This window comes from Micrasema longulum, unplaced genomic scaffold, assembly GCF_059751315.1.
Source record: "Micrasema longulum isolate JH-2025_06_02 unplaced genomic scaffold, ASM5975131v1 h1tg000024l, whole genome shotgun sequence".
Taxonomy (NCBI): domain Eukaryota; kingdom Metazoa; phylum Arthropoda; class Insecta; order Trichoptera; family Brachycentridae; genus Micrasema; species Micrasema longulum.
Window position 1 is genome coordinate 563,966 of NW_028277232.1, and position 18,889 is coordinate 582,854.

The 18,889-nt window shown below is 32.4% G+C and overlaps 1 pseudogene; it reads left to right on the forward strand.

Moving 5' to 3' along the window:
* Positions 1 to 15,632: 15,632 nt before the first annotated feature.
* Positions 15,633 to 17,127, forward strand: LOC148285558 (uncharacterized; annotated as a pseudogene).
* Positions 17,128 to 18,889: the final 1,762 nt, after the last annotated feature.

Below are 18,889 nucleotides of genomic sequence, written 5' to 3' on the forward strand. Positions count from 1 at the left end.
CTTGCTGCGTTTTCCTGAAATCAAAATCATAAAAAAATTTTAGAAATCATATTTTAGTTACCTGTTTAGTAGTTTCACTTAAATACCATTTATTCAAGAGTTATAGAATTCTGCTTACCATTTTCCTTTTTGACCAAAATTACAGGAAATTTGCCGAAATCAGTAGCTGTTTTCTTGAGAAGAGTAACTCCTCGAGCCTGTTTATCTGCTTTTTTATTGTCATGAACACGATATATACATTCTGTGATTTGAATTTTAGTTTTTGTATGTTAGTATGAATGTTCATAACGATAGGGTTGACAGAATTTCTATCAGCTATTGCTTGGACCCCTGATTATGTAATCCGTCAAATTTTTTATTTGTTTCCATCTGTTTGGTGGTTTTTTTAAGACAAACTTAAGTTTCTCTTAAATATTTCCAACTGAATCACAAAACATAAATCAACGTGTTTCAATTTTCTATCGGTAGCTCTTTAATGTCGTCTAAGGGTCCCAAAGCCGCACTTACCTTACCGTAAGAATCTGCCATCAGTAAATATTATTAACTCTCCTTGCAACATCTCCGGTAAAGTTTTATCATTGTAGCTTGGCATGATCGAGTTGCGCTCAGTAAGATTCGTTAGAAATATATTTTTTTGGTTTTCTGGTAATATCTGTTATTTGGAGGGTCCTGCATAGTGAGGCTCTTTTTTGTATTGTAAACTTCTGCAAGTTTCATTTGAAATATAAGCAGATACTAAGAATATCGTTATATATCTCTTGAAAGACCTAATGGCGATATGTCGCTGTATTGATTTCAGTTTTTCGCAGTTTCATTTCTTATTAACCGCTTCTATTTTTAGGCTTGAAGCATACGTAATCAAAGGCTTAAATTTTATTTATTGCGTCTGGCGATGCTTAATAACAGGAAACATTTTTTCAACGGATTGAAGAGTGAATCAAGCCATGTGGGTAACATAGTGATATTATATAATATTGGTTTGTTGATCTTTTGTAAAACGTTTTGTATGGCATGTCAGTAAAAAAAGTAAAAAAAGCCACTGACAAGGGGTTTTAAAAAAAAATGCATTTAAAAGACACATATATTAAACACAACGTATTGAAAAATACATTAGCATTTAAAACACGTCTGGTTATATTTCAAAGATATTTATTGCTTCATTTCATAAAAACATACAGTACATCACTAAAAAATTAAATAAATACAATATCGCTGGTTACACGGGTTAACAAGCACTGATTTTACAGATTGAGAGGCGGTGGAGATTCAACAGGGGGTGAGTTCGGGTGCCGGGTGGCCAAAACACGTGTGTGCTTTGGACAACCGATCTAGCTCTTCCTAGTAATATGATGTCTCGTACCGTATTCAGAAGTTAGCGAAAGGGCCTAACAGCCAGCATTCGTACTTCACTAAGTAGGTACTCGGGATCAATTACTATGATCTGGATTAATCAAATTATATGTCTGACCAAAGAACCCGGAGGTGCCAAATAAGGCAAGCAACTAGGTTAGTAAGGGTTGACAGTATAATATGACCGTACAGGATGAGAACCAGGGCGTAGCCTAGTACCAAAGAGTTCCAGATAAGGAAAGCAAGCTAGTTCACTAGGAGAGCCCTGAGTGGGTGTCTTTACCTAAAAGTACTAAGAAGGTAGGTAAACAGAAAGGTTAGAAGACGACCCGGAATACTCTGACTTCTGGAGCTAGAAATAAAGGCCGAAATCGAGGGGGATGAGACATTTAGGGGTCTCGCAGAGCATGAGGTAAGCGCGGGTAGCTAGAGAGCATCGCATTGGAATGCAGTAGAATATGCAAACCCATACCATATGTTAGAGGAGTTTTTAATACGTAACCAATTCGTAAGAAAATAATAACAATATGCGAAATAAAATGTATAGGGAAAAAGCGCGTGATATACATTCAAATTAAATCGTAGTGAAGGATGATGTCACAACTATAAAAAGTATGTAGGTTTGTATTGTGTAGCATCCTTTATTCCGCAAGTTGGTGGATCTTGAGACACGTGTCTACTAAAGGAGACGGGTCGTGGTCATTTTCAAACAACGAACTTACAAAATATCCTGTCCAATATAATTCGATATAAACCAATTATGGCTAGTTATTTTGTAGGTCAATAGGCCAAGGCACGTCCTGCTTTGATTGAGGGATATTTAATAACAAAACAGCACCAGTGGTATTATAGATACCTTCATATGTGTAATAAGACTAATAATATATTAATCAATATAATCACGGATACAAATAATATAAGATGTTGTAGGTGACCGTTTAATTAAGACATTGTTAATATTTTAACTACATTTATTAAATGAAGAAATAAATAATTTTGTTTACTCTAGTTTCATTTATTTAGTTATAAGAAAGATTATTTTCTCGATTGGTCTAGACGTTGAAGTGTATTTTTCGTAACATCTTTCCATATTTCTTCTTTTGCACCTGCTGACAACTCTTAACTTGGGCTTAGCGGATTATTCCTTTTTAAAAAAATTAACCAAATTCGTATGTAGGGTAGAGTGGGGACGTGGATGAGACGGTTTGACGTGAGATAATAGAAACCATAAAAAAATGTTTCTCAACTCTTATTCTCTCGCACCAATTATTAATTGTGTCTATCCTATACAAGTTCAACACCTGGATAGCCATACAATTTATTGTAACGCAATGGTGCGTCGGTAAAGCATTAATGCACTCGAAAGTAATTATCCTTCTACGGCATTGTTCCCTGCAACCGTAAAAGATTAAAATAATTGAGAAATAAAAGTGTTCAGACAATTAAAGTGTTGCCTTCAAGAGGACAGAACTTCCCGATAGTTTTATTTTATTTATTTTAAATACAAACAGATGTACAGGTTAATTTATATAAATAAAAACTATAAAAAATGTAAACATAGTAGGGCCTGCCATCCAATTCTGTATATTCAGTAAATTATACTGTAATAAAACGACGATGGTTTAAAGTTTTAATATTATAAAAAATCAATAAAATATTTATTTAAATAAAATAAATATGGTCAAAACAAGGAGATTGTGGGACGGAAAGGAAGAAAATTGATAAGGATTGGTGGAGGATGATTGAAGGAAAGTAGGAGTGGAAAATTGCATTTAATTTAATGATTTAGAGCAAAAAAAGACACAAAACGTCTATTTTTTGTTATTCTGAATCAAGCCTACTAGTTCTCTTTTGTACCTATTATATGAAGTGTTAAATATATCAAGACTATTAAAATTCTTGTTAAATGCTTCATATAATAATTATCTATAAGTAAAAAAGATTTGAAGATTCACCAGCCTAACTCAACCAAGAGCTTTTGAGTCCCTCAGATATAAGAAATGAAAAAATTACAAATTGTTATCTAGTTTCACAATTTTATAAACTGTTGTAGATTGATATTTTTTTTTCTTTTACTTAAACACATAATTTTTATTAACAATATTTTTAGTTTGTATAAATTTTAATTGAAAAGAACAGAATTAAACTGCCTTAAGAGTTATCGAAATTTATTTATTACAATTGAAAAAATATAGATGCTCAAACATTGACAGGATGGTAAATGTAAAGTGGTCACTTAAAACAGCAAACGAAAATTTATAAGCCCCGTAAATACTATCTAAATGTAAATGTAAATAAATAATCGGGTTTCAGATATTTTACTACACAAAGGTCAACAGATTTAAGAGTTGAAGAAATGTGGATGTTTGAACACAGGCATAATGGTGAATGTAACACAGAGTGAAAAATGGTCACTTAAACCAGCCAATAACAGTTCAAAAGTTCTATAAATGCCTAGACTTCCATATTCTCTTCTCAAAAATATTTCTCCCTTAGTTGCAAAAAATTTCAATAAACTGTCTCTGTTAAGATTTTACGAAATATTTGTTTATCTCTCTCAGAATCAATTACACGATATGATTTAACTGCCTGGGAGTTATTAAGCAAAATTAATCTGAGTTTTATTCAAACTTTGCAAAATTCAATGATCAAATTGGTTCTACATAAATATGTATACTGCCAAAGACATAATATAAGTATGCTTGAGGCAATGACACTAACTGAAAACGTGCTTTAACTGGCTCCCCATCCCTTTCTAGAACCAGCAACCCTCTGTTCTCCTGTTCTCCACTCTTCTTTTTGCTCTTCTGTCATTTTCCTCTTGTCTTAGAGCCTCAAAAGCCTTAAACGAGCACTAGAAGTATCTCTTTCAAAGTTTGGCAAAGAATCCTCGATATAAATGCAATTTGATAAATTATCTCGAAATCGACTAAAGAATAATCAAATGTGAATTTCAAATAAACCCTTTTAAAATAATTGGTTTTCGTACTTTTAACAATGTCGAAATAAATTGTATATTGAACCTTTATTCGTAAAAAAGAAATCTTTTTATATATATTTATAAATAAATTACCTAGAATATCCGGGTATTGGTATATATAGATAAAGACAAATATATAGACAAAGATATATAAAGAAATAATGTTTTTTTTTTATAATGGCTTTGTGCCTTATTTAGGCTTTATTTTTTATATACACAATTCAGTTTTAAATTTGAGTATTCCAGTTTTGTATTTATTTTTCATCTTATAATTGCGATATCTTGTACTTCTTTTTTGCTCTCTTTACATTTTTCTAAATATATATATATAAATATTGTTAAATATTTTTTTTTACTTTTAAATAGTTAGTAGTAATAATTATTTTACAATTATGAAGTATGATCATATGTTTTCATGTAGAGGATCTTCACCGACAAGCCATATACATTGGCTTGGTGAATCCTGTAATAAAAAAAATACATTCATTAATGTTTTTTTTAAAAGTAATATTTTATAATAATAAATTAACAAAACAATAAAAATAATTACAAATGATAACTTGAAATACATTTTATATATTTAAAATTTAAATTTAAAATCAAAGTTAAAAATGTTAACATAGTAGGTATGTAGTTTAGTGTTAACTATTATTGAAATAAATGTGATTGAATCAATATTTTAAACAACCAGTCACCGACTTTTCTGTGTCTACAGGTTTTGAGACGTTCCCGTCTCTTTGTTAGGTTAGGTTCCCCCCTGCGTCTGTCACCTTGTCGTGGTAGGGGGGCTTGACGCCGCTTCGGTGGCTACTAAGAACAGACAAACGCAAGATAATGACCACATTACAATTATTTATATACATTAATCATTATAACATGTAAGTGTCTTTAAAAACCTAATTGAGGCATAATTTAAATATTTTTTAGGTTAAATTGTATTATTAATCTTAAGGGTTTGATCCGGTTTTACTTAAATTTGTTATTTTTTATTTTTTTATCTGAAAAATCACCAATGTAAAATTACAACCAAATATTTTTCCTAAGGACTAAGGATAAATCATACAAGCGAAGATATTATAATATTTATTTTGTAATTATTTATTTTAAGTTTTATTAGGAAAAAACAACAGATATCCTTAAAAAAAAAGAAAAAAAAAGAAAAAACGTTTAGGAAAAGTTTTTCATAAATATAATGATGGAACATATTACACAATGAAGAAGAAAAGGAAAGGAAAGAAGAGAGATGTAAAAAGGTTGGGGATGAGGGAAAAGTGTGGAGGAGTGAAGGAGAGGGATATTAATAAAATAGTTGATTGAAATTTACTTAAGATAACAACATAAACATAATAAAATTACACACTGACAAATGTTTCATTCAAAAAATATTTGATGTCACAAAATTTAATATTAAAAATATCTAAATGGGGACAAAGTAAGGTAAATTACAGCAGCTACAATGAGTAAATGAGTTTTAAACACTTTTTTTGGGAAATGGATTATGAAAAATCTGAATCTGTCGTGTTGACTTAACGGGACAATTGATCGAAATACGCTGTAAAATTAACGATAAAATTTTTCAAAATTTTGAAAAGAAAAGACAGATCAGAAATGCTTCTACGTTTAGAGTAATGGAAGTTAAACTATCAAAGTACGAATAGTCTTCTTACGATTCAAAACCAGTTTGGAATTTACGATCTAGAAGTTTCCGGAATATATTTTGTATCCTATCTAGTTGGATATACTATGTTGTATAAATTCTGTATCGAGGATTCCAAGCAACCAAAGCAAAAAAATAAATGCCGTAGGCAATTTGCGCAGCACAAAATAACTTGATTTGAAAATCACCTGTATTACAATTTTTCACCTTATTTCAGACTTAAATTTAGTATTAAAAAAAAACTTATTCTCCAAATAAATCAATTTAGTGATATCTATCGAAAAATTGTGAAAACTTTGAGACAGTAAGGTAAAAAAAGTAGTATGTGCTATACATGGTTGGCTTCTCCGCTAGCCGAGAGTACTTGTAGTAACTCGAATATTAAGGAAAACAGATGACAGAACTAATGCTACCTGTTTTTTTTTTTTTTAATTTAATACCGTTTCACAATTTTTTTCAGTATTAAATGACCAATTTTCTGCACATTTGATTTTTTTAAAAAATATATGTATTGAAATTCTTAATCCATAAAAAATATTTTGGAATATTTTTTTTGTCAAAATTGTTTAATATTATTTTTATAGTTTTAGCTTTCACAGACAAAAGCGTTTTTCATATTAATTATTTTCTATCAATATTTTTAGTGTCTCCAAACATTTTTAGGAAAACACGTTACTGGATTTTATTCCCCAGAAAGCTTAAAGAGATTGATAAATATCATATTTCGGAAGAGATATGGAACTTTGACAACTTTTAACAAACGGCTCCATACTGGAGGAAATCTACGTAAAAGTTCGCTTTTCGACCGTTTGCTACTAACGTATTCTGTAGTTCTTCGGACACATATCCAGACGTGACCAGAAAATCCGGAGAAAATAATAATCACGGGCAGTGTGCCAGGACGAAGAAGCAGAGGCAGAGCTGCAGATCGATGAATCGACCAGGTGAAAATAATGTCACGAGTGACCCTACGTGTGGTGAGGACGCAGAGCCACGAAAGAGTGGAAACGCATCGTCAATGTAATGGCTGGCGAAAGAACCAACGATCACGACCCTCAGAATTGAGGAACGACAGGGAGGTAGAAAAAAAAAAATTTTTAAATGGTACATAAAAGTCCAGCTACCTCTTCCTCTTTTATTTTCTAAAAATGAACAGATCGAAGAATTGAAGATATATGGACTATCATAAATAGGCGGAAAGGTAAATGTGACGCAGTGAAAACTAAAACCCTGGACGAGTGTTTTCGACTTTTTATTTTCGACTCTCAGGTAAAAATTCTGAAACAAGTTGATTGGCGTATTCGCTTATCGTGCGTGAATGATTTTTTTGTGAATGTGCTTTTTTTACTGCATTGGTACTAAAATTCCAGCGATTGAGGGTTGATTTTTTATACATGTAACATGTAAGGTAAGCTGATCAGTCTTACGCTATGCGCCAGTCCAGGGACAGTAATATGTTGCGGTATGGAACAAAATATTTTTCATCCACCCGGCCCAAAATCGAACCCGGGACCACATTTTGGCTATTGAATGATCCAATTACTACCTAACTAGGCAACCTATGTCAAATTGATTTATTTATTTTTATTAATTACCCGAGAGATGGATACACTTAACAAGGATTTTGGTTCTGTTTTACTCACATAACTGTATCCTTAAAAGTGGATGTAAAACATTTAAAATTTTAATTATGTCCTTGATTACGTATTAGGGTTGTCTTTAAATAAGGGAGAAAAAATAATTCTTAATTTTATTTGGGACACTCTGTAATTTTTATTAACTGTGTGAAAAAAAATTATTGTAATTTTCTTAAATTTTTAAACGTAGTTTTAGGGGTTACTAAACAACTTTAAAAAAAAAGTAAACAGGATGGAATGAAAAGGGGTCTCTTGCAAAGAAAATGGTGTTTAATAAACTTGTAAATTATATTTACAGGAATTCATAACATAAATAAAATGTTATTAATAAAATAGCAAAGTATGGAGGAAAATGTACCTACCTAATTTAAAACCAATATTTAAATACGATTTTAGTGATACGTACTCGTGGCTTGTACCAGTATAATTTAACTTTATATGAATATCTTTAAAAATCTTGATTTTTAATATAAACCATAAATGAATGCAACAAATCCTCTCCTAATCCTGATCAGCCTCTCTACTATAATGGATAGAGGATTGAGAAAGTTGACAGCTTTAAATGCTTGGGAGGGCACATAATTGAGGATGGAAGCATGCACAAAGATATCGCGACCCGCCTATAAATTGCTGGAGGAACTTTTAACATGTACTCGGTAAAAACAAAATGCCGATTATTCAACTCTTGTATAATGCCAGTATTATTATATGGGTGCGAAACTTCTGAGTTTTTAAAGTAAGTGCTTGAGAAGAATATTGGGTAGAACCTCAGGAGAACCTCAATCCAAGTTGCCTCTTCTTTAAACCTGCGGGCTCACGCCGTTCAGAAGGCCGTCGATGAAGATCGTTCGACTTTATTCGGCGGAACTAAGGCCCGCTGGATTGACGTGGGAGGAGGCGAGAGTGCTGGGTGGCGATAGGTCTCCTGGAGGCAATTGGTGATGTCCACATGTCCACTCAGGAGCGGATGTGGAAAAAAAGAAGATGAAGGACTGTACGTTTTCTAAATATGTATATATTTTTTTTTTTCAAATTATAAAACATCCTCAATCATTTTAAAAGTTCAAAGCACGGTAGCGACTCCAAAAACTTTTTTTTCAATCTGAAATTTGTATGCGAGTCTTTTTTATATCATAGAATAAAATAAAAGGGTGCCCTGGATAGATTTTAAATGTTAGTTTTAAAGGATCACCCTATTACGTATATGGCGTTGAAAATATTTTTTGGTCAAGTTAAGTCGCGTGAAATGTGTGTTTCTCCAACACGGGCCCCATTTGGCGAGAATAAACTTCTCGCATAAATATGTCGACGAACATGCGTGGAAAACTTTGCTAATTATTTTCTATGCGTGGCCGCCATTAAAACCGGATCCCCGAGGAATAAACACATTATTTATTCATGAATAAAATATTAGCTGGTAGATATATGTACATTATATTAACTACAAGATGGATGTAGATCACACAGTTATTTTATGTTTGAAGATGAAAAAACTAATTAAAATTAAACATACCACATACAATATTTTAAGTTTGTTAACTATACCGGGGAACGGGTTGGCTCCGACACTTTTTAGTAGTATATTTTTAAAGTTTATTAAGATTTGAGTGGACAAAATAATAATGAAAAAATTAAACAAGTCAATCTTTTAAGTACATGTGAAGCACAATACCACTATCATACATGTGCTAATTTTTTTATTTTCTGGTTTTCGAAAAGTGTCTGGAGTCTGCCACTACAAGTGTGGTGACTTCGAACGACTTTACAATTCTCTCTGTAATTCTTCTCTGAGAATTCAATTGAAGTTGTGAGGACAATAAATACCGAATGACCAAAATATCAGTTTTTTTGGTTCAAATGATGTTGTGCGTAAAACATGTGAGGTTGAAAGTGTGTGAAATCATATATTTTAATTTAAAAAAAATAGGCACTTTTTCATTAAATTTATACCACAATTAAAACCATTTTTAAATTAAATAAATTAATGTACTTTTGGCACTGAAAATTTGAGAGCTGTATCTTGAACATATAACTTTTTGTCCTGTACTTTCAAAATAGCTTAATCCATATTTTGTTAATCAACTATTTTTTATAATTACGCACCCACACACACGCACCCTCTCCCTCATTCATTCCCACACGCACATGTACCCTCTACCTCATTCATTTATTTATTTATTTATTTATTAACGGACATTGTCCATGTATACAATTTATAAGGTTTAAATATTACAATAAAAGAGTAGTTTAAAACATTTAAAGAAAAAAGAAAGAAGCATTGACAAACATAAGGGACATCGAGACAAGATCTGGACTATTTATTTAGTGCTCGTTTAAATCGTTGTAAACTTAAACCAAAAAAGTCCAGATCCTGTCTTGAGTTAACAATACGACAAAGGCGGGTCATTGGAGAATTTAGGCCATAGTTTGTTCTATGCTGATCGATGAACAGTACTTCATTGTTTCTCAATCTACGAGTCGGAATATTGAATTTTACTTGTCCCAGTAATGATGGAACATCGATTATACCATTTAGTATGCCGAACATATATATGGAGTCAATATTAGTTCTACGTTTTTGTAGACTAGAAATATTTAACATTGACTCTATTTCAGCATAAGAATAATTATCTCTCTCTAGTCCAAGCATCCACGCTATTTTTCGAAGCAAGCGATGTTGGACTGATTCAATGTGATTTATGCGATTGACATAGAATGGAGACCAGACCACTGAGGCATATTCAAGAAGAGGGCGAACAGTTGAGCAATAAAGAGTTTTGATTGTACGGACATTAGTAAAATCAGAGGATATTCTGTTAATGAAGCCAAGTAATTTCAGTGATTTATTTACTGTACATTTACATTTACATTTTTTTTTTTTGCACCACAACAGGCCAGGAGGCCTAATTACAGTGGTGAATTACATCACAGAGCACCCAGGCTTGAGAAAAATCACATTTTAATTTTAGTGTTCTCACCGGGAATCGAACCCGGAACCTTCCGTGTGTGAGTCAAGCGTCTTGACCACTACACCACGGAGGCCGCCTGTATTATATATATGCTCGTTGTATGTCAGTTTATAGTCCAAAACAACTCCTAAATCTCTGATGGACTTGACTACATCAATTTTGGAGTTTTCTAATAGGTACTCGAAGGAAATTGGTTGTTTTGTTCTATGAAATGACATTATTTTGCATTTTTTAATATTGAGTTCTAATTTATTGACTTTACATCATCGGTTAAAAGAGTTAATGTCTGATTGAAGAAGAAAGCAGTCTTGTAAAGTTTTAATTATTTTGAGAATTTTGTTGTCGTCCGCGAAGAGCCAAAAACGAGAGTAAGAGAAAGATTTAGCAACATCATTAATAAACAAATTGAAAAGCAGGGGTGCCAAATGAGCACCCTGAGGTACACCCGATGTAACATCAATACTGGTTGATAAAAACATTTTGTGTCCTACTAGTTAGATACGATTTAATAAATGATAGTAATGGATCTAAATTTTACGCATATACGCATACACACATTCATATACACATGAATACAAACGTCACACACATACAATTACGTAAACTCTTTTCTTATATATTATGTGTCATTAGATTAACAGTGGATTTTTTAAATTGGCTCTAGTATTGTTAATATTTTTCTACTTATTTTGTTTATGTAATATCTGTAAAAATCCCAAATAAAATAAAATAAATAAATAAATATTGCTGATATGGTCGTCCTCTAACCTTCCGTTTGTATGTTCGCAGCATGTCCACTTTAACCTCACAAAATACGACGTTATTATTTATTTTTTTATTCACTTAACGAGTAAAATTCTATAAATCAAAGCCAAAAATGATAAATATATTTAACTGATCTGGACACGAGTTTGTTGAACACTTTACAAAAATTCAATATTGGCAGAGACACAGTAGTACCGCAAAAATTATAATGAATCGCAACACTAACAACAAAAAACAAAACATACCTACGTAGCGAAAGGCCGTTGCAAGCATACTGACGCAAAGGTACTGTGATTCGCGTTACTCCCTTCCTACAGATTACCTTGTAGTGAAACGATGTAGTACTGTCTGACTTCCCCTGCCAAGTCCAAAGCCACCTCTCGGTATTCTGTGTCCACTTCTTAAAAATGTTCTTTATCTCATTTGTCACATTTATAAATATACGAGTATATTGGCAACTCTCAAGGGGGTTGAGTCTTGTCCTTGTCTACAGGAGTTTGTACAAACTCAAAATATTGTTGATAAAATCGGCTTGTCGAAGAAAAAGTGTAAAAATTGAATAGTATTTTCAGGCGTTGCCTAGTGTGTAGGTAAAATGATTCAGTCAGAATCTCACACGCTTCAATAAAGGTTTCAGCTCCTTAACTTCACAAAGATTAATATATGTCGATGTCTAGATGTTTTATGTCTCAAATAATGTACAATAAACTTATGTATGTGAATAAATAAATGGAAGAATTCAAGGAATGCAAGTAGATGTATAAGTAGAGTAGAGTAGATAGATGTTCAAATATAAGCAGCATAGTGAATGTTACATATTGTGTATACCAGGCAATGACAGGTAATAAGCCTTCTAAATTTTTATTTTATTTGTTTATTTCATGGTTTTAAAATGTACCGAGGTTATTTGTTTCAGGTTCCGACTAGTTAAGGAGTTCCTGAGTTTCGGCAGGACTTTCTTTTTAACATGCGTTTTTATTTTACATTAAATAATGCTTAAAAATAATTGAAATTAATCATTAAAAAATGAAAGATAAATATGAATAAGAAAACATACCGATAATAATAAAAATTAAATCACAAATATAAATTAAAAAATATACAATTATATAATAAAAAATTAAACAAATTAGAAAACACACTGATAATAACAAAAATTTAAGCATGAATAAAAGTTATAAAAGAAAGCAATATTAATTTAAAACCTTTCCTTCTGTAAATGTTCATAATCTCTGTTGTAATAGATTGAATCTAGTTTTAGTTCTAATTAAACATTCATGCTTCTGGATAAGGTACTTTATACAGGGTTACATCGTCATCATCATTCCCTTTCTCCATCTAATGGTGCATAGGGCACTGCATTGATACACCAACCACAGCGTATCTTGATCATTTTTGTTACTCGAAGGTAAGATGAGTATTAGAGAGTATTACGATTGAGGTACCGGTCCAGGAAATATCAAATATCCTGGTGTGAAAACACCCTGTGAAATAAATATTTCCTGTCAACCTTGTCGGAATCGAACCTGAGACCTCTCGCATGATAGGCAGACGGGCTGACCACGAGGTTGATATACAGGGTATAAATATATATCTACACATATCCTTATTATCATCCCTCTTCCGCACCCATTGGTGCACAAGGCACTGCATCGGTAAGCCAAATGCAGCTTTGTTCAATCACCTGTTATATGCAGGTAAGGTGATCAGCGCTAGGAAAATTGTTGTTAAAAAACATTAATATCAAAATTTCACTTCCACCCTGCGAGTAATTGACCCAGGACCTTAGAATAATAGGCGTGCATGTCAACCGCAACACAACGAGGCGGACTTATCCCCACTCAAATATTTGAGATTTGTACCTGAGAGCAGCCACCGAGTCAAAAACACTCGTTCAGTGTTCTGGCTCTATTTCACACACAGAATCTGGCAGAGTTCTGGCTGTATTTCACACACAGAATCCCTGAACGGAGAATTTCATCTGTGCACAGAACTCTATTATTCGTCTTGGAGATGTATCTGGCTTGGATCTAATTGGGCCAATGTCAGATGCCATATTTTCTTGCTAACATTTGTAAAGGGTCGATAAATTAAAAAAATTATATTGAATACAAACATTAGAGCAAACTCTTAATCTATCTTCATTGGAGAGACTTAGAACTAAGATGGATCTTATACGCATTTTCAAAATACTTTAAAAAATATATATATATATATTAGCGTTCTTATAATTGACTTAAATATTTCAATTTTTGCGGCCATTTTCAACGAGTTGTAAATAACTTACTATTAGAAAATGTAAATCAAGTTGCGGTAGAGTGGGGTTCGAACCTCGGACCTCTGATCCGTGAGTCCGCAACACTAGCCACGGGACCACAGCCCGATTCAATCAATCGACTTGATGATATAAGTGATGTCCCATCTCTGTTGCAATCAATTTATTTTCATGTTCCCAACCATGTCACCAGAAGTCAAAATTTGCTTTTTATTAAATCTTCAAAGAGCAACTTTTGTATTTATGCCCCAATGTGCAAAAGTGTAGATTAGTCAATTCGTCACACGACTTGGAAATTTTTGGAATAGATCTTCTGGCTTTTCGTAGATCTCTTCGCGACTAAAACAGTGTGTGATGAAGTTGGATTGGCATGGTTTAGCTGGAAGTCTTATGCCTTTCGTTTTTATAAATATATTGTATACCATTATTGTATTACCTTTGTTTATATTTGCTACACTTTCATTTTTTTTTGTTCAGTTTCTTGTAATAATGTTTCTTCGTGTAACTGTTGCTTTTGGCTTAGGTCATATACATAATAAATAAATACATATAGCTGAATAATTACTCTCCTGCAACAATGTTTTGAGTATGTTCAAACGCTTGCAGACAGGCTGGATATCCTCCCTAGGAGTTCTTAAGATCTAAATTTGTTACAACAGAGAGAGATTTTTTTGGTAACAGTGTGTAGAGTGGCCACTTAAACCAGGTCATAAGCCCTGTAAATGCCTAGATGTTTTCATAAAAATATAGTTTTCCTTCATTGTTGCAACAAATTTAGACTTTGCTGTAATAATACGATTTACGACGTCGGCCCTTTTAGATCCAAGCCACATAAATAAGAAAGGAGTCCGGCGTTGGTTTGGACATGAAAAGTGGATGGAAGAAGTCTTATTTACATCAACAAAAATTAACTTGCGCCTGTGGGTGTTAGGTTTTGAAGGGAAAAAATGTTTCAATAAAAAAATTACTTTATTTTTAGATGTATTAAACATTTTCCATAATTTGGAATAAATACTGTTTATCATACATATGATTTTAGCGTTAGGCATTTGTTTCTTATGACAGGCTGTACTCTATAATCACCTCCGTCATATCGGTGAATATAATCAAATAAAAACGTTTTTCGTTTTCAGCGTTCTCGGTAGTTCGTGTTATTATTTTTATTTCACGAATTAGAATTATTAATATCCGCTTTTGCTCATACCTTGTTATTAGCCACCGATTTACATAAATTTTGTTTTTACTGAAAATCAAACTCACCGGTAAATTGCCAACACGCACTCAATCATTTATGAGGAGGATTTATTTTTTTATTCAGCTTTATTTAATCGTTACTTTGACTTTTCATTTTTTACTTTATTATTCATCAACATCATCATTCCTCTTTCCGTACTTAGTGGTGCATGGGGCACCAAACTGAAAAACCAAACACCACGAAGGTAATGTGATTAGCGGCTTTATTCTGTAACTAATTCGTTTTGTAAATTCTTTCGTATCGTATGAGATGGAACGAGAGCAAAATACGTTTTTGATTGCGTTAGAGTGAAATGTGATTATGACGAACGAACGAATCTATGACAGAACATGCCCGCAGTCCTGCACTTTAGGTGCCTGTCCAAGAATAATGAAACCCTTCAGTTTGATTAAGCTTTAAAATCAATATATGACGTCCATTCTTCCAGAAAAAATGTAGAAGAACGCGTAAACCACCCAAAAAAGCAAATTTATCTCCACTCTATTTCCGTTTTAAGGTTTTTTTCTGAGAGCAGTCATCGAGTCAAAAACACTTGTCTAGGGTTCCGGTTCTATTTCAAAGACAGAACTGTATTTTTCATCCGCCTGAATACGATAACTTATATAATTAAGTAGTTTATGTTTGATTCTATTTTTGTTTTCAAATTACGTTTTAAAATGAAGGTTAATGAAATATATTCCCTTAAATTTGAAATTTTCAATCAATCAAAAGATGATAAGTTCAGATTAAATATCCTAAAATTTAAATAAAAACATCGTAAAAGATTGTAAAACTTGTAAAATTTGTATTTAAAAAAAATCAAGAAAACAATATTTTTTTTGCTTTTTGTCTCATCTAGGCCCAGCAACAAAGCCATTTGAAAAAGCATCTATGGACACATTCGGAGAACGAGGAGATACAGGTTAACAAAAAAAATATCAACATTTGTTGGTAGATCATTTAACAAGATACGCATTCAGTCTTTCCACAAAAACTGAAACTGCAAGCGATTTTGTTAAACAAGTTGGTAACATAACAGATACAAGACATAGGTATGCTACTCACCGATCAATACCCGGGAATCGATTCAAAGGAATTCATGATTTTTTTACAAGACAAGCGGATACCAGGGGCGAACCGTGTATAGAAGCGATTATGCGCAGCTTACCATTATATTTGACTAGCCATAATAATGTTTTATTGTAACTTTATTGACAGAAAAACAAATAAATAATCCACATTTATTTTAAATCGTTTCCACCGTTTGTATTTTTATTCTTATATAAATATAAATTTTAATAAAGCGCGCCCAGCGCCTGCGGTGAGCCAAGAAATTAGCCAATTATTCCAGATTATTTTTTCATACAAATAAGTATACTATATTTTGAATGTATTAACCCCAGTGCGGGTTTTTTCTCCTAGATTAAACTTGCAGATAACACAAATTATTTGAAGATTCTTGATTTGGAAAACAGTATTTCAAACATTGTTTCTTAAATACTATTTTTCTTTGAGAGGGTACTTTTGACATAAGATCATAATTACTTTCATGCGTCATATTGTAGGACATATAGCGCTCCACGCGGCCGTTTTTATCACTATTAATTACTAGAACAATGTGGCCAGTTGATATTTCAATTGAATACCTAATATCGACTGAATTCACAGTGGTATTTTTTATTTATTTTTTAATTAATTACATATTAAAGTAATGGATAATATATCTATATAATGTAATATATCACGAAGTTACATTGTTTGGGTTGATTTCAAGGATGAGAATTGTTGTATCACACAGAACCACAAAAAATATCAATTTATATTATATATGACTTACATTATATTATGTACCTTTTATGTAGGTACAAATATGTGATATTTTTTTATGGCTTACCTGTAAATAAAATCATCATTCGCCACTGGCGGATACCAATGATCTTCACAGCAGTAAATGCATTATTTTAAACGGATAAAATGTCAAATAAATACAAAAGAAAAAAAAAGAGCCTGGACCAAATTAGCTCACGAATGTGTAAATAAATATAGTGAGACCATTCACTCTAACACTGGCTTTGCACTGAGTTATCCTTTATATGGTACAGACATCACGATTTTTCTGAAGGAATTAAAAAACAAAAGTTGGCAATGCGAGCCTTGGCCGTCATATACCGCGGGGAGAGAGAGGCCGCCCGCTCGCTATAACCGTCTTACTTCCTCCACGTGCAGACATTTTTCTCCTCCAGCTACTACGTCAGTCTAGTGGCGGTGGCGCCAGTATTTAATAGTGTAGTATTTAAAATCATTAAACAATATATATTAGAAAGAAATAAATATTTTTCAGGCCTCGGTATGGAATAGGCCACCCCATAAGTAAAAGATAATAATCTTTATTAAAGGGGGAGCACATTTCTAACATATACCGTTCCTAATATTAGCTACACAATCTAGCATGGCGGCGGTCCTAAGAAAAGCCGTTGTAGAAGTCCGTAACAAGTGAACGTTTTTTTGCATATTTTTTCTGAAATATAAGAAATAGATAAAATATTTCATTTGAAAAAGAATGTAGTAGCTTAAATATTTACAGCGGCTCCAATATTTGTTACAAATCTCTACAAATTCCGAAAACGATAAAATAATAATTTCATTTATAGGTGTTTCGCATGAAACTAATAAAGTCTAATGGAAAAGCAGGTGCGATTATAGGAGCTGTACTATAAAGGCGTAATAATGTAAGAAGAAAGAAATAAAAAGGAAGACAGGGGTCTCCAGCAGACGCAGGAAGCAAGAGGACCACCTCGGGCCGAGATAGACATAAAACCTTATCACCACATTAGGGTTAGTTCTACTAAAACCACACTTATTGTACAGCACAAGCGTCCTGGGCACGTTTTATTACTCTGCAGGAAGTAGAAAGTGGACAGGGGCAGTTTGATGGCACTATAAATAAACCAACGCAAAACGTAATTTTTTTATTGACCGTTTATCCAATTTAACTCTGGTTTCATGAGTAAAATAACATCGTTTTTTGTGCTATTGGGGAATGATATAGATTGCAATAAACATACCGTCCTGATCGTAGAACAACGACGGATGTGAGGAAAATGCGACCATGACTTTCTTTTGTATTTAATATGGAAAATATTAAATACATGCTTTATACCAGGTTTCAATAAATGAATTAATCAAATTAACCCAAGTATCAAATTAAATACTTTTTTCTTTATCAAGTTGTAATTAAACCGCTCTCCCGTGAACTAGAAAAAAATCACATGCGTCGTCATTCTGCGATCATGGCGATATATTTAAGTATACGAATACTCGTACGTGCTATTTATTAAATAACAAAACGTTTAATAAATAATACATTTAAGAAACTTTTAAATAAACTTAAATAAACGGTATTGTTTCATCAGGAGTTTTAAAATACAATCAAAAAGCATACATATATATACATATCTGTACCTCAGAGGCAGACGATGCAAATCAAAACGTCAAATGTTCAACAATAGCCTAAAGAATCTACTTTCTCTAAGTGATTTCTAATAATTCAGAACAAATTATTTGTATGTTAAGTAACTTAATACATTGGTTTTTTCATTTTGAGACTTACATTTCTTCAAAATCAATGGACATGATCATAAACTGGATACGAATATCGAAATGTCATTTCATCAAATTATGGATTTGGATCCGTCTGCCTTTGCGGTACAGATATACGAGTATATAATTGGAATATTTATAAAGCGTTATTTATGTAAAACCATCTCAAGGGCGCTGTACAATAAATAAGTATCCCAGCACGTCTTGCAGGTACAGAGCGCATGGAAAGTAAGAAATCAAGCCACTATTTAATTTTTTTAAAATTATTTAATTTGACAATGAAGTTAAGATTATACGTTAAATATTATTGATTGAATCGACATTCACCTCGTTACAGTGTATGATGAATTAATTAAAAAATAAAAACTTTGATATCTATGCAAAGACAGAGTGATATGGTGTTCTATCTTCTCTGCCTACCC